This window comes from Drosophila gunungcola (assembly GCF_025200985.1).
Source record: "Drosophila gunungcola strain Sukarami chromosome 2L unlocalized genomic scaffold, Dgunungcola_SK_2 000037F, whole genome shotgun sequence".
In the NCBI taxonomy this organism is placed as follows: Eukaryota; Metazoa; Arthropoda; class Insecta; order Diptera; family Drosophilidae; genus Drosophila; species Drosophila gunungcola.
Genome location: NW_026453164.1, coordinates 75,380 through 92,271, shown reverse-complemented (window position 1 = coordinate 92,271; position 16,892 = coordinate 75,380). Strand labels below are relative to the sequence as shown.

General features: G+C 36.5%; 1 protein-coding gene and 1 long non-coding RNA gene across 4 annotated transcripts in view; one reads left to right on the top strand and one right to left on the bottom strand.

Moving 5' to 3' along the window:
- The window catches only part of LOC128253520 (hemicentin-1), a 92,464-nt gene that overhangs the window by 48,749 nt on the left and 26,823 nt on the right, over nt 1–16,892 (bottom strand). The window lies entirely within an intron of this gene.
- LOC128253523 (uncharacterized) lies at nt 589–5,655 on the top strand. 2 transcript variants are annotated; one of them, XR_008267467.1, is made up of 4 exons: nt 589–1,192; nt 1,264–1,381; nt 1,742–2,295; nt 5,336–5,655. It is a non-coding gene; the product is annotated as an uncharacterized LOC128253523 (long non-coding RNA). The 2 variants fall into 2 exon arrangements; XR_008267466.1 differs by having other exon boundaries at nt 1,585–2,295.

The window sequence follows — 16,892 nt, the reverse complement described above, 5'->3', positions numbered from 1 at the left end:
CCCTGACCCAAAAAATATTTGGTTTCCCACTGCCATAAATAATTTACATTTTTGACCACCACACGAAACAACTTTATCTTATTTTCATAAGGCCTAAACCAAAAAGAATCATAACTTTTCGCTCCAATCCCACACCAGCCCCAAAAAAAAAACCGACTACATAAGAACCTTTTCAGTGTTCATGAAATTTTTATCAGCTGTTGCTCATTCTTCGTCGAAACAAAAGAGAAAAATCGGTTTAAAATTAAAGAACCCATAAGAAAAACAAAGGACAACAATTTTTGTTTAATTCTTAATAATGCATTATACCTCAACAACTCAACTTAAAACTTGTCGGGCCACAAAAAAGGAGGAGAAGAAAATAAAAAGGGATTGCTTGGTAAAAAAAATGAAAACAATTTTGAGAAACTTTTTCATATGCTTAGACGACAAAGTTTGAGATACATTGCCTACCTTTAAGCGCACCTCGAACACATGCGTATCCCAAGGATTTGTTCTGCCTCTTTTTCTTTTGCTTTTTGTCTGTGGACCCCTGGCGCATTACTCTTACTTTGGTGCGTAAATTTCAAGTGGAATTTATAGCCGCTTTATATTTGGCATCAAATATGCATGAGGCAGCGTTTAAGTCGCAAAAAAGAGTGTTCAAGGGGCAATAAATTTTTGTATTTTGAAGCTGCAGCTCCAGACTGTTTTTAGTCTGTGCTAAATTTAAAGATTGTTTCGCTCTGTCTGCCCCAGAATTCGCATTTGCATTTGCATTAGGGCCAATATAGTCGTTAAAATGCTCAAGTTACGCACAGGCCATGAAAATCGCATTAAAATTAATTTGGCACTCGTCTGAAAGCCCTTAAATATCCGCATCTAATCCGCCGGATAATGGCATCACACGTCAAGGTGGCAACTCTAGCGGCCAAAAAAGCCTTCACTTCTCATTTTACGCAACCGAGTTTTCTATCTTTTTTGGCCCAGGAATTTATGTCAAAAGTTTCGTTTCTTGTTATTTTTATTCCAAGTCCTGGGCGCTGTGCCCATTTCATTCATTTATTCTGTCCGCCTCTTTCTGCCTGCCATTAAAGTTACTTTTGTGGAGCTTTTGGCCTGGTTGTCAACGCATTTCTTTGCTCATTTCACTTGACTGCTTAACGGGAGGAAAATATGGGGAAGCCAGGGGAAAATCAAGGGAAAATCAGTGGTAAGAGAAAGGGGCAGAGTTAGCGCTGTCCATTTTCGCAGGATGCGTTTCTAATTAAAAACTTTGCATAGAGAGAGCGACAGTGTAAAGGACGAAGAAGTTCAGCCTTCTGCACTTAGGCAAATTGCCAGATGTTGTCCTGTTCCACTGAATTATCCTGCTGAATACTTAAAGTTAACATTTAAATAGGTATGAAATGTGCATTTCCATGGGGAATACAAAAAAATGATTACTTGAACCAATCAAAAGCAGATTGATTGCAACACTTAACACAAGCCAGCTTGAATATTAACTTTGTTATTGTCAAAAAAAAACTCCTTTGTTGTACTTTATTAGTTGCAATGCAATTGTGGATCGTTGAAATAGTTATGTTTTGCTTTTTGTCGTTTTAGCTAAACTGGATCAAATACTTGTTGTAAATATAGTAATATACTTAATAGAAAACGAAGCGGCGCCATTTTGATCCTATCAATTACTGATTAATCGGGACGTTTAAAAAAGGAATGTCCACGGTTTCTTATATTTCCGATTTCGCCTTTTTTATTGTAGGACATTAAGAATTCACGAAATGTTAAGTGCAATTAATGGGGCGAACGCAAAAGTGGTAAAAAGGCGAAACGGCCAACCGACGGCAGCAACTTGCAACTAATTAAATTATCGTTAAAGAAGGCACACGGAGGAAAAGCTGAAAGAAAAATTTCTTATAATTGTTGGAAATTAAAAATAATATGCAAAAGGAGCGGCGAGTGCAAAGGCAGCACAGTGAAAGGCTAAAAAATTCAATTTCCGCTCAGGGCATGGTCAAGACTTTACATTTCTATCCCAACTAAGAGCTAAAGGAGCCAAAAGGACTAACGCAACAGAAGCACCCAAGTTTTTATTTATGTATTAATGAAAATGTGGACATTAACTCAGAGATTGAAGAACTTTGCTCTAAGAACCAAAGAGCCAAGTTTTTAAATGTTAAACAGCAAAGGTTGCATATTTATACCATTACTAAATAAGAAATAACACGCTGCATTGTTAAAGGAAAATTTACTGATATTTAAATATGCTTAAGTAAAGAAGACTTAAATAAATTGAACAAATAAGAATACGAAACTGTAAGTTTAAGAAAACTTGTAAAATTATAACTACATTACTTTCTATGCTTTTCTAGACTAGAAGTTTAATTTGCTCTTTAAGTCTTGTAAAATCCTCGCACACAAGCTTCTTACATGTTGAAAAACAATTGGTCTAGAAAATTTTCTAGTACAACAGCTTTTCGCATAATTTAGTTAATTCGTATTTTCATGAATTTTCTTCTAAACTGAAAAAGGTATAAACATTTTCCAAGAAATTTATAAAGCAATTCAAAAGAAATAATTCGATTCCACCTGAACGGCAAGAGCTGGAAAATTTTCTAGAACATTTGGTCAACGGCCTTTGCATTGGGCATTGTTGTCTCTTCGGGCCGAGAATTCTCAGGCCAACACCTTTCTGTACAGTGAAGCTTCTGTTGCTGCTGCTGCTGCTACAATACGCAATTATGACGTGGGAATTATATTAAAATGGAAACAATGACGAAGGCAAAGGGACCGAAGCGGGGGGGTGGACACACACCAAGCTGTGAGCTCTTTTGTGGCTGCCTTTGAGGAAACTCGAGAACCCAGAGAACGTAGTGCCGAGAATCTACACAGATAAAAAAACAGCTGGATATTAATTTGATTAATATTACATTACAAAAATAATTTATATTTTACAAGCACATAGTGAGATTCTGCAACATAAATTGAAAGCTATCTGAATCGAATTGATATAAAAACTATTGAAAGAATTCTTTATCAATTTGTTTTTACTGTGTAGAAGACCAAGACTACGGCAGTGAATTTTGCCCTTGTTAATTGCATGTTCTGCATATCACTTATAAATGCACCCACACACACACACACACACACACACACACAATCACAGACAGTCAACTTCGCACTTACACAGACACCTTACATGCCAGAAGAAGAAAGAGACGGCAAAATGGCAAACGAGAGAGATGGCTATATGGATGGAAGCTACGCAGAGTTTGGGAAAAGTTTGCCATAATTGGATTTTCAGAGTTAATTACCAGCATTGAATTTGGCCATAAAATGTAAGAAATACCTACGCTCTCTCTCCCTGTCTCTTTCTATAGCTCCTCTAACCATCTCTCTCACACACTTAATTACAATGTAAGTTGGCATAGATTTTTGATTTTAATTGGAAACAAAAGTTGGTGGAACATTTTGCTTCGAGGTAGGGTATGCTATAGTTGGAAATTGGATATACAGATTTGTTTACGTGTTTTGTTGTGGTTATTAATCAAATTTCAACTGGAGTTTAAGCTGTATAAAAGATAACATAATTTTAGTACTTTGATAAAAAAGAATTATAAAATCAATTTTTTTAGGTAATGAATTGTACATTTGTAGTTTTTAAAGTCAACAAGTTTCTTAAAATCCAATCAATATCAATATATTCCATTATTTTTTGCATCCTTTCTTTATATTCCCCATGGGCTGAGTATTTTTAAGGTTAGTAATACCCTGATTGCAACCACAGGGATAAATAGACACAGAGAGTGCTGTAAAGTTATGCATAATGTGGACACAGCACAGCGAGGAGATGCCAAAGGATGAAGAGCCAAGACCAGTACCAGACCCAGGACCAGGACTAACAGAAGCATAGGAATTATGTCTTATGATTTTGCCTGTAGCCTGTGGACGAGGCCAAGAACAATGGCAAATCACAGAGCCAGGACGAAAAGGAGGACTCTCGGTTGTTGTGCTGGCACTGCACCAAAGTCGCAATCTCAACGCCTTTTATTCCCTCTGACCCACTCCCTGAATTGTCTTTAATGTCTTTATGCTTAAGCCAAATGTTGGCTGGTCTAGTGAATTCCTTACACAGAAAAAAATTATCTTTAAAATGTGTCCTTAATGAGTAGATTGTGGTACAAAAATAACAAGGACATTTTTTTGGATTGTATTTAAGGCTAAATTGAATAAAACAAATAGCAAAAAGAAAAATTGAAAATTTTTGATTGCATAAAATCTTGAATATTTCTTTCTCTGCAATAGAATCCTTGTTCTTTTCTTTGGACCTTGCCAACTTCTGAATCCTTTTGGCCAAAAGTAGAGTCGATAAAAACTGCAAATGCTCCTGCGCTTCTGGCCCATAAAATGCAACATAATTTTCTTATGACTCACACAGATAGACAAAAAGCAGAAAAAATAGCTGCAAGCAAAAAATCAAACCAAACGATTGCAACAAAAAAGTGAGAGGGGGCTAAAGGTGTTAAGGGGGTAGAGGGCTTTGAATTCGCCACTGCTACAATGAATGTTATCTGTTTTAAACGGCACTCCCGCTTATCCTGGCTACCAAAAAGGAAAAACACAAGCCCAAAATAAAAGCAAAAGCCAAAAGTCTGAGACAGCAAAAGTCAACGAAACGGAAGAAGATTGCAATTTAAAGGCGGCGCAAAACGGGTTGTGTCGGGGGCTTTGGTGGGTTAAGGTGCGGCAAACTGGTTTTTTCTGTGTCTGCATGGGGAATACAGAGAAATATTGATGGCCAAGTTGCAGGCTTCTTGGGCCAAGAATAATAACAAAAAATACAAAAAGAAGAAGCCAAAAGTTGCATAAATTCAGAAATGTTTAAAGGTAATGGCTGGAGAAACGTGACAACATTTAAGTGGCACACTTAACCCTTTTAAAGGTTAATACCCAAAGACATATAAAATTTGCAAAATAATTAAGCCGAATAAGTTTAGTACCACTTCATAACTGTTTTTATAAGCATACTTTAGTTTTTGTTTTAAGCATTACCAAAGATTTAAATCACAGAAATAAGTTAAGTACCATTTCAAAACATAATTTAGGTTTTCCTTTATGTCAAACGCAAATTCTTTAGCTTAAATACAAATTTAAACCAAATGAAAAAAGTTCAGTGCCATTTCAAAACATTTTTTTTAAATCATTTTTAAGTTTTTCTTAGTATGATTTTAAATTACAAATAAAGTAGCTAAAGTCTTTCTATGATACTAATTGCTAGATAATTAGCAAGATTTGGTCAATAGAAAAACCACCTCCAATATATCATTTAAGAATTACATTTTTTCCCTCACGACAGGTAAAGTTGTACCACAAAAAATGCACAAGAATAAATTAAGTCGGCAATGGGGTGAAGCAAAGAGAAAATCGCATGTCGCAGCTGTTCCAAGGCAAATATCGAAAGGTGGCAAAAGGGGAAAAGGGGGCAGCAGGGGTTAAGACATCGGCAGATGGGGACACCATATATCTACCTACTGTTATTTCATTTCAACTTTTGCATGACAATGCGGAAAAGTGGGAGAACAAACTATAAGAAGCTGCAAACGAGAAACTCTCTATGGAGAAAAAAAGGGGCACAAGATTCGCATCCAAAGTCGAGGAGATATACAAGTTGTATTTCACAGAAAGAATATTATATGTATGTATATATATATTTATATATGTGTGTATACTTTTTTTCTTTTGCAGCGGCTGCGGCGGCATTTATGCGTTTTCGTGCAGCGGGCCCAAATTGCTTTGGCCAAAGTGGAAAAACCAGTTCGAGTTGCAACTTTGGCTGCAAGATACCCACACATGAGAGTGTAAAAACCCCTTAACCCCCGCTCTTAACCCTCTGGTGCGAATGTGAGTGTGCGGTTAACATGGCTTAAGAAACTTTTGTGCCCCCAAAAAAGAAATATAAGCAACAACAGATAAGTTGCAACTTTCGAAAGTTCCACAAGAACTGAAATGTTTTCGTAGCTCTTTATTCCTTGTTGCCTTTTTTCTTGTTTACAAGTGACCTGCTCCTCCTCCACTTTTTCCTTTTTTTTTTTTTTGGCATACATTTGTGCAAGAAAAAGTCGAATGAAAATGCAATTTTTAAAAGCAAAGCAAACACTTGTTGATTTGCAGCCAAAGGGGGGTGCTGAATGCCGAACTGGTGTTGAAATATTAATAAATAAGCCAGGCAACTTTGGCAATTTTCGCCAGCTAGCTCTAGGGTTGCCACCCCCACTTGACAAGCCGCACGCAGCCAAAACCCCGGGCCAAAAGCAGCCGAATTTTTTCTTGCTGCCACAAAAAGTTGCACATGCATGGAAAACACCCTTCATCTTCACTGCTGCCGACCAAATCAAAAGCGGGCCAAGTGCGCCAAACTTTTGCACTCGAAAAAGCCCAGAAACGAAGCCGAAGAAATGGGGAAAAAAGCAAAAGGAGTACAGGGAAAAGTACACCAAGAATTTTCCTTTTTTGCTGTTGACTTTTGGGTCAGAGTTTTACCCTCTCCGCTCTGCGTATCACTTTATCAACACTGGCGAAAATTCAATTTCACTTGCCCATATGCAGGCGGCGGCGGATCCCCCGGGGGAGTGGCACTTATCATATTCGCGCAAACTTTTGGCATTGCAAAGTTCAACACTTTAGCAGGTGGAGTTCATTAAAAATGCATTCGAAAATGAAGGGAAAAACTGGCAGGGAAAAAAAGAGATGGTGGCAAAGGGTACAGATAAAGAAAATATAATACTTTGTTTTCTTTATTTTTTTTTAAATTTTGTTGTATTTAAATAGCCAAAACTTTAAATAAAAAGTTTTGCCAAACATTTGCACTTTTAGTTTTTATTTCTTTACCGCAAAATAATTTGTCAATGAATGAGTTTGTTTAGGTAATTGCCTGAATTTGGAGTGCTAAATACCTATAAATGCTTGTTCTTCTTGAATGCGATTAAATATAAATTTTAAAATCAGTTTTTAGAGTAAAAAAGGGCCCCTATTTTTCTTTCACTGGACTTCATAAATTGCCTCCAGCTTTGGTGACCACTTTATCACTTGGCACTCCCCAGATAGACCCACACACACAAAGTGTAAAAAAGAACAGCAGCTGGGCGAAGAAATAGAACAAGTCGAAGAAGTAGTTTCGGTTGAACTGGAAAATACCCAAAGGCAATCTGCAAGATACTTTTGTATCTTTTGTGCTTGCCAGTGCACTGGGATTGCGGTTGTCCGCTGGTAATGACCAGAGCACGTTTTGTTTTCCGGGGCGGCGAAGGGTATAGAACGGGTAGAAATATCTCTGGCAATATTTGAACATTTACGCTTCATCGATTGCAGTCCGCACACAAATACAGCCGAAAGTATCGGCTAGATAGATACGAACACGAATACGAATACGATTGCGAGTACGAGAGTGCACAAGGTAGCAAAGTTTGCTGGCCAAACAAATAAACCACCAGAGCGGCCAACAGAAACTTTTGTTTACCCAAGTGCAGGCGGTAACAACCCGCAGAGTTGGTGGGTGCATCATAGAGCTTCTATCTCCGGGCAGTCGAGAAAAAAACGATAAAAAGTCAGCTAAGGAATGACAGGAAATCCCATTGCTTGACCAACTTCAAGTTGTTGACAATCGAGTGGGGATTGGTGAGTGTGGAGTGGGGATTGGGGAATATTTCTAAAGGGTGGCAAGATTTTCTCATTACCGTCGGGAATCCAGCATTTGATTGCCACTCAAACACGTGGACACTTTCCTCCTAAGCTAATTAAAATAATTCAACTGTTTTTTCCCATTATTTTTGATTGATTTCTCGAAGCAGAGTTTATGTCGCTGCCCTCAAGAAAGCAATTTGAGATTTTATTTACCTTCTTTTCTGCTAACAACTTGAAATTTTGAGCAAGATGCAAAAAGAAGACAACATGATTAATTTAAAGTAATTCATATTAAAAAAAACAGAAACGTATACCAAATTTTAATTTAAAATCCACACGAGCATGTGCTAACGGAAAAAAAAAACATCAAAAGCGGAAATGAAAATTCTAATTATCATTGGCCTAATCATAAACAAATAAATTACATTCAAAAATGTATTTATATTTATCTTTCCTTTAGTTATATGCCACACGCTTTTTGGTTCAATTAAAAATCAGCCTTGCACGTCATAAATATTTCTAAATGTTTTGCTTCTGCTTAAACACGTAAAAATCAACAAGAGATGAGTGAAAGCAAAATCCTGTCGTATCTCCTCACATGCAAAATATTTTCCCTTTTTCCCACAAAGGAAGCATCATTCTAAGCACACAGGAAACAGGAAAGGCAGGAAAGGAAAACGAAAAGAAAAAAAAAGTGGAGGAAAAATCACTGGCAATTTGCATAAGATACAATTGAGTGAGTGTCGTTTCTTTATATTTTCCTTCTCCATTTTTTGTCCTTTCCTGCCGCTTCCTTTTTTTCCGCCGCTGCTTGCCTTTTGCAATATCTTAAAGCTCGTGTAATGAATTATCATATTTCATGTGGAAACAAGTGAGGAGCAACAAGAATAAGAACAACAACATCAACAACAACAACAATGTTTGTATTCAAATTTGTGCCGCCAAAGTGAAGTTGAGACACAAAAGGGGAGCCAGACTCCAAAAGAAATGCCGCAAAGTATGCCATAAAAATATATCCACACAGGCAAGAGCAGAAAACCAAGCTCAACCGAAAATAATGTTTCATGGAGAACTGCTACGGGAAAATTGAAAGTGGGTTCATCAAAGATTTAAATTTATAGTATTAAATAAATAAATACTATAAGCTTCTACTTTAAAATAATAATAAAAGTTATAAATGATAAATTTAACAAATACTACATTAGTTACATAATTAAAAAACATTTATCTTTTCCATTATTTAAAAATAATTTTAAATGCAAAAAATATTGTTCTAAAAACTATTTTTTGTACCATTTCTTCAAAAGCTGTTATCCTTAATAGAAAACCAGATTGAGTCGCAGTTTGAATTCTCAACATTCCGTGTTGATTTGGGTCGGGACAAGGACTTAGCAGCTTTGGCTTTAGAAAAAAAAGTGGGGGAATTTGTGCACCCATAACAGCTGTTTTATACTGCCTTCTTCTTGAATCTTCTCCTCTTTTTCCCGTTGGCATCCTGGAGGATCCTGGGAAATGACACTGGAAATATGTCTGTAAAGCTCGGCTCATCCCTTGCATTGTACCTCGCTTTCGCCTTATAAAGTAAACCATGTCCTGTGTCCATTCCATGGCATTTCATTCATTTGTCCTGCGGCTCTCGACTGAAGCTTAGTGCTAAGTTCTCCGCGTTGTCTCTCTATCTGTATCTGTATCTCAATTTTTGCTGCCCCAACTTTCCCTGTTTTTTGCCTGGTGCAAATTTAATTTTCAACCATGCTGGCTGACACGCCCACACACACACTCCGCCGCCGCCTCTTTTGAACTCCCTATGTTGTTTTTAACCCGCATTTATTTTTATATACATTTTTTTTATTTTTTTGCCCTGTAGTTTGGTTACTGACCACTCGACAAGCTTTTCCACGCTTGTTACTCATGCAACTTGGTTTTTGGCCACGGCCCGCCATTCACCTCGTGTTTTTGATTCCGAATGCTGCTGCTGCTGGCTGACAAAAGAATTGTGGAGCAGCCCAGCTGCGCCAGAAAAAGCCGGAAAAATCGGTGCGAGGGCGGAGCCAACAGCTGGCGAAAACCACAGCAGTTCATTTGGCCAAGCGCCTTTCGGATTGCAAATTGCATAACCGAAAAACTCAATTTTAGGAAAAGGTATTTTAAGGCAGGAAATTGTTGTAAAATTTCTAAAATTGTAATTAATAATTTTATTTCAAAGTGGTCAAAGTCCAATTCATTAAAATTAAATTATTATTGTTGAAAAACTTGACGGTTTAAATGTTAATTTCCCAAATTAATTCAATTTGCAGAGACAAAACTTGCAATTAAAGTGAAAGTTATAAAGGCAGACTAATCCTTTATTCCCAAGCCATAATAAACCAGAAACATTGGCTAAAAATGTGAAACAAAAAAATGAAGAGAAATGGAAAACTTCTGGCAAGACTACAGAATAAGATTTCTTGGCTCAAAGACCATTTTTCCCTGAGATTTTCTCCACTTTTCCCAACTCTGCATGCTCGCTTTGGCAATCTTGGCAAGTTGATTATTTTTTAAAGCATATTTCAAAAAATCTCCTCAGTTTTCCTTCTTTTTTGTTTTTTTTTCCTGCTCTTTTTTTTTGGCATTTCCCTTCCAGTTGCTTTGCGTTTTGCGAGTCTCGGCGTTAAGTTGGCGCTAAATTAAAAACTTTTGCATTACATATATTGCACGAGAGGATCAGAGTCGTAGTCCCAGAAATGCAGCTGGGAAAAGCTCGCGGGAAACGAGAAGGAAATCGGGGGAAAAACCGGCTCCAGTGCCCTTCTCTAGTGCATTTTTCACTCAACAAAAGTTTGGCTCGCGCTGTTTTTGCCGCTTGTTTTGCTCAACTTTTGCTTTGCTGTTGCTACTGCTGCTTGTAAAACCAATTCCGAGGAAAATGAAAGTAATTTTTCCCATTTAGCATTAAAATATACATATAATAAAAGTCAAAGGGAGCAAAGAATGCAGAAGAAAAAAGGCAAGATAAAAGTGAAAAGACAGCAGCAGAAGAAAACTTCAAGAGTTGCGCTGACAGCAACAAAATGTTTGCCATTTAAAATTGCAATGCAATAATACTAAAAATCATCATAAAAATGCAGCAACAAACTATGCTAAAAATGGGTGAAATGATGGAATAGCGAAAAACAAAGCATGGCAACATGGCGTATACGCAATGTGCAAAGCTTTTTCAACGGAAAAACTTCTCCTTGAGAGCATCAAGTAATTAGTTGGTGAAACATAACCAAGGGTTCGAAGGTAACAAGCTGTATAGTAAAGGCATAAATTCAAACTGCTTCAAGTTTACAACTATAAGTAAGGAAACTGCTTTTGAAATATGTGGTTACATAGAAAAGTTGGCAAAACTAGTTTTCCAAGTATATGTGGGTTTTAAATTATATGCACTTTACATAAGCAGCGTGTTATTGAAAAAGTTACAAAGGCAGGCATTGAAATTATCAAGCTCTTGTTTCTAATATTGTTTGAAAGGATGTTTATAATATAGCCTTCTGCGTAGTTTTTTTTTTTATTAAGTAAAATATTTTTTTATTATCAATAAATTAAAATATATAAAATAAATTATTTAAAAACACATTTTATTGCTTGGCAAACGTCTCAAATTCCTGCCAACTTTTTTTACACCCTTTTCGAAATAAGGCAACATTTCTTTTACTGCCGGACATTTGTCAAGTCGCTTTTATCAACGAAAACCACTCGGAAAAACATTCACTAGCCGAGCTTAAAACCCATCTATTGGCCCGAAATGGTTCAATAAAGCAACTTTATGGCGTGACATCTTTTCACGCAAATGCTGGCAGGGCTATCTCCATTTTCCCAGCCATTAAGAGCCGCTTACCTTTCGGATTTCCTCGGCTGACCACTCTTGGGCGGCCCGGCTATTAATATTATCTCTACGGCACGCCAAACCAAAAGTGCCACAATAAATTAAAAACAAAATACCCAGCCGAGAAATTAGAACTCCTCGAAAACGAGACCCAAAAACCGAGCCATGAAAAACAAAAATTCAATCCCTCCATCCGGGGCTAAAATCCCCAATTTCTGTGGAAGTCCCGCTGTTGCGACACTCAATAAACCAGCGATAGACATGCCAGTAGAGGGAGATAGCTATGGGTTCAATAGAAAGAGATAGCCATGGGTTAAAGTGAGCGAGATAGGGAGAGAAAAGTGGAGCAAATGCATAACAACATTTTCAATTGTTGGTGTCGCTCTTTTTTGGCAGCTTTTGCAGCAGCTCTTTCCACCGACACAAAAAAAAAAACAAACAAAAAAAAAACTACCGGCGACAATAAATTTTCCAACTGTTTTTCCCGTCATGTTCTTCTTGTTGTTGTGCGTCAACTGACCCACATTATTTTTCGGTTCTCCGTATTCGTTCTTTTTTTTTGTTTTTTTTTTTAGCAGTATTTGTATGTCCATGCACTGGACAGGGATTTGACAAGGGTTAAAGCACAATGACAACAACCGCAGCAGCAACAACAAGTATAATAAAAAAGATCACGACCAAAATTGTAACAAAAATCAACCAACATTGCATTCTCCTGTTTTCGAAACTTATTTCTTTTATTCCAACTTGGCCCGGGGTTAAGCTCAATTTGTTGGCCAGATAATTTCTTGGATCTGGTGGGGGAATAAAGTTTTTATCATTCAGTAGGTGAGAGCTTATCGATGATTGTGTTGGGACTCTTGAGAAAGTTTTTTTGACTATACTAGCTTTTATTTCGAATGATTTTGTGAAGCACGTGATTAGGTATATTGCGCGACATAAAGGTGTATAATCGGATAAAATACTTTTATGATTAAAAACAAATATTTTATCCTTATTCCTTATTTTTCCTATGAAGAATCAGATAGGTAAAAATACAACATTTTTGTGTGCCTTAAAGCCTCATTGTTCTATAAATTCAGCAAAACCTCCATCGATTTTATTAGGTTAGAAAAGGGAAACAACGGATAAATTATTGTACTTTTATGACTCATGAAATATTTTAAAATATTTCCTGTTGCATTAACTTTAAATCTCATTATCTAAATTTAACTTGAAGTTTTAGTTTACGAAAAATGGAAAGCAATATTTCATTCACCAAAACTTTTGTCTAAAATCTCTGTCGCTTTTCTTAAATTTAAGACCCTTTTACTCTTCTATTAATTGCTGGTACCAGAATTGAATTTGGTTATCATTTGGCCAAGACCAAGTCGGTTTTTAAGCCCCATTTACATTGCCCTTGCATATATGAGCTTTTGGCTTTGTGTTTTTCGCACTCACAATCACAATCCAAATGGGGAGCTTAAAGTCACTGGATTTTTTTTGCATTTTAATAGCCATTTGCGGCTCTTAAAAGCCCAAAAGCAAATGGGGAAATGGCATTTGTCGGGTCGGATTTTGTTCTTTTTTTTTGCTCTCCATTCCTGTTGCACTTACTCATGCTCCTCCTGCTGTGTTTCTTTTCTTTTTTTATTTCGTTTTTTTATTTCTTGGCCCCTTTTGCACCTGTTTAAATAGCCAAGTTAGTTGTGCAGCTAATTAAGTCAAGTTTATGCAAAGAGGGGATCCCCTTTTGACCACCGTTGTTCGCACGTTCTCACCTGGTCAAAGTCCCCTTCATCTGCCCACATTTTCCTAGTCCTTTTTCATCTGGTTGCGGCATCTAATGGTTTTGTTGCCCGTTTTTTTTCCTGGGCGGAAAACCTCTTCTGGTTTTTAATGCTGCTGATTTTCTCCTGTTTATACCCCCTTTAATGGACAAAAAGTCTAATGAGACTGACAATGATGGATTCACTCTAATTAATCAATACGAAATGAGGCGAAAAAGTATGTGGCAGAAGCCTCAACCCCTGTAAAACTCTTCTCCCTGTCATTAAAATGTTAAACTATTTAACGCTTACGCTTTAATCTCAAAGTAAAAGATAAAACACTTTTCCACATCTAGCAGTTGTTTTAAATCAACTTTTTTTGTGAGAAAATATAGTACAACTTTTAAATGGCTTTATCGCTTTAAAACAAAAACCCGCAAAGTTCCACTTTTCGTGCATACCTTTATTTAACTATTTATTTTGCCATTTCCTAGACTATTCTGAATATTTAAGTTAATTTAGGAAATTCACACAGGCTTCTAGCTTCGAACTTTGTTAAAAGCGATTTAAATAAAATATTTATAGAGTCAAGTTGACAAAATGAAGAAGCTTAATCAGCTGATTCGACAAAGAATTATGTGTGAATCTGGATCTCAAAGCTTGGGAAACTTTTGGGCATAAATAAATTGAAATAAAATGGAGACGACACGACACACGCAGACATTTAAATTTACATATTGCTTTGCTCAACTTTAATTGAAATTCATTTACATTTAAGCCGGCAATTATGTGGATTTTCCCAAGCAAAACAATTTGTAAATGATGCATAAGATAAAAACCCAAAAGCAAAGACAAAAAATCTTGGAAAATTTGCATAAATTAAAACAAAGTGCTGCTGCTGCTGCTGCTGCTGCAGATGAATGACAACTTTATCTTTCCTTCTGAAGCAGGAATTATGAAACTTTAATCTTTTTTGTTGTCCTTGTCCAGCAGGAAATGCTGAAGGTCCTGCTGCACAAATTAGTCAAAAATGTTTTACGCACATTGAGCAAATTGTTTTGTGGTTGTGTAAGACAGCAAAACATATCGCATTTGTGAGTTTAGTGAAGATGTAATCCCATAATCGAAGCAATTTATATACGTGTGCGCGTTTGTGTTTAAATAAATTGCGTAAGAGACGGGCAGACTCTCCATCTAAATATCCGTTGTAATGCAATCAAAAACTTTGCTAAGCGCATTATGAACAACCAGACAAGTGAAGAAAAGTGATGGAAAAGAGGTGGAAAAGGGGGAAAGAGGAGGAAGGGGCAAAGCGACTGACCATGGAAATCTGCTCATTGTGCATGAAGTTTACACGATATTCGCTTTACATCCCATTCACCTGCGTTTGCCACACATGTGACTCCCCTTTTCTCTGCAAATTATCTTCATGGCCAGCTGAGCAGCTGGAAAACCGAAAGTGAACCCTCGGACTTAAGCTCACATAATTTGCTCAACAAATTACAATTACCATCTTGTTTTCAATGGTCAAATATTAAGCCACTTTCACAAATTATTTGCACTGCTAATAAGGGATTTTACCTAATAATTTGGAAACTCCTTTTAAATGCACTCTAGGCTCTAGAGTGCTTTGAAAAGCAACAATTAGAATGGGTTGTTGCCGCAAATTTACAAATTATTGGCCAATTCATATAGTTTATTTAATACTAACGTTAATCATGTTTAAATACTAAATACATTGCAAAAAGGTGTGAAAAAGGATTTAAACAACTTAGAATTTGAGCTTTAACATAAAGTTTTTATATTTAAACTGAAAAACCATAAAATAAAACGATTAGCTATTGAAACAGGACCACCATTTGACCGCAAACAGTTCGCACGAGAAGTGACAGTTAAAATGAAAAATGATTCAAAAATTTCATTCTTGCATAATTTAATTTGTGAAATATTTCAACAATTACTACGCGAAACGGCAGTTGTGAAATTGTGCATGCAAAATTTGTGCGCCCAAAAGTCAATTTAGTGTAAAATTTAAAATGCTTCGGGTTTGTTTTTTTTTTTTTGTTTGCAGAATGGCCTAAAAAAAATTTGAAACATGTGTTTCAAGATACAAAATAAAATGAACAGCGCGAAATTTATGCATATTACATATAAGGCTATGAAATTTATCCAACCGAAATGTTTTTTGCAAGACGACAAAGAAAACAAGAAGCTGTATCTGTATCAACAATCAAAGTCCGGAATACGCTGAATAAGAACGGAAATTTTAAATAAACAAAAAGTCCCGTGCTCTTGATAAGTAAAACGAATGTAAACATCGGGTTTGAAGTCGGCCAGCAACATTTTGTGCTGAGCAACTAGAAAAAAGTCTACGTCAAAGTGAAGCGTAATTAAAAAGACCCGAAAAAAAGAAATAAACACGAGAACCGGGAAACGTGAGGAGCATTTTAGTGAGGGGAAAATGTTGCAGCAAATTGAAGGCAGCACGCAGCGAAATGATAAACAACAGGGAGAAAGTGCAAAACTCTAAACTGCAGGCCAGACTCGACTCCCGAAAAAGTTGAGACAAAGAGCAAGCCACGTGCCAAAATGTATTGCATACTTTGTGGCGCAGACAACAGCATGTTGCCACGCCCCCAACGCCCATCACTCATGAACTGGCACGTCAAGTGCACTTACAAAATTATTAGGGACGTGCAACTTACAAGTATAGGACATAAATTAATTCTAAAATGCATACTAATACGATTTTCTAAATTAGCACAATTTACATTATTTATCAAGAAACATGTTGTTTTTATTAAGCCTCTTTATATTTAAGCCTTGCCCTTGGTTTTCAGATCTCTTAGTTTTCATACTTTTATATTTTATGTAAAAGCTAAGTTAAATACTGATTTTCGAATTTCTATAAGAAAACACAATTTTTTTCGAAATTCAAATATTTAAGAAAGGGTTTCTAACTCCTAAGAAATTTTTCCAGTGACCTACTGCTTGTGCCAGGGTTGTCATCATCAACAAAGTAATCATGCATCGTCGTCTGGCGTAAAAAAGTTTGCCCAGCTGCCATTTTTTTCGTACCGAACGAACCATCCTTTGTTTTTCTTCCTTTTTTTTCAACTTTCTTGTGCTTTTTCTTTTTTTTTGCCCTGCTGCTGTACAAAATTTTATTATTAAAATGCAAAATTGAAAATGGCAGCAACGTGCTAGAGAAGTATAGTGAGTTGTGGGCCCCATGTAAGTGATGCGTGACAGGAGGCGAGGGAAAAAGAAGGGGGAAAAAGGATAGTCAAGGCTCCACGACGAGGCACTTCAAGCTGCTTTGATATTAAGAAGGAAAAAAGAGCACACTAAGCGTCCTCCTTCCATTGTTGATTCAATTTAAGTTTCACTCAAAGCAATAAACAAAATTGATTTCGCTTAAGCCGTCCCACTTATATAAATGTGTAACCCTAATCTTTTTACTCCTCTTGTGTCCAATAAAAAGGAATCAATGCTTACCTGCAAAGAAAATAAAATAAAAAGTATGTAAGTAAATTGTATCAGATTAAGTGTAAAGTTATTTTTCCTACTTTTTGAAATTTGCATTTAATTAAAAGATTACCTTGAAAATAGATGGGCAGCCAAAAATAAGGATA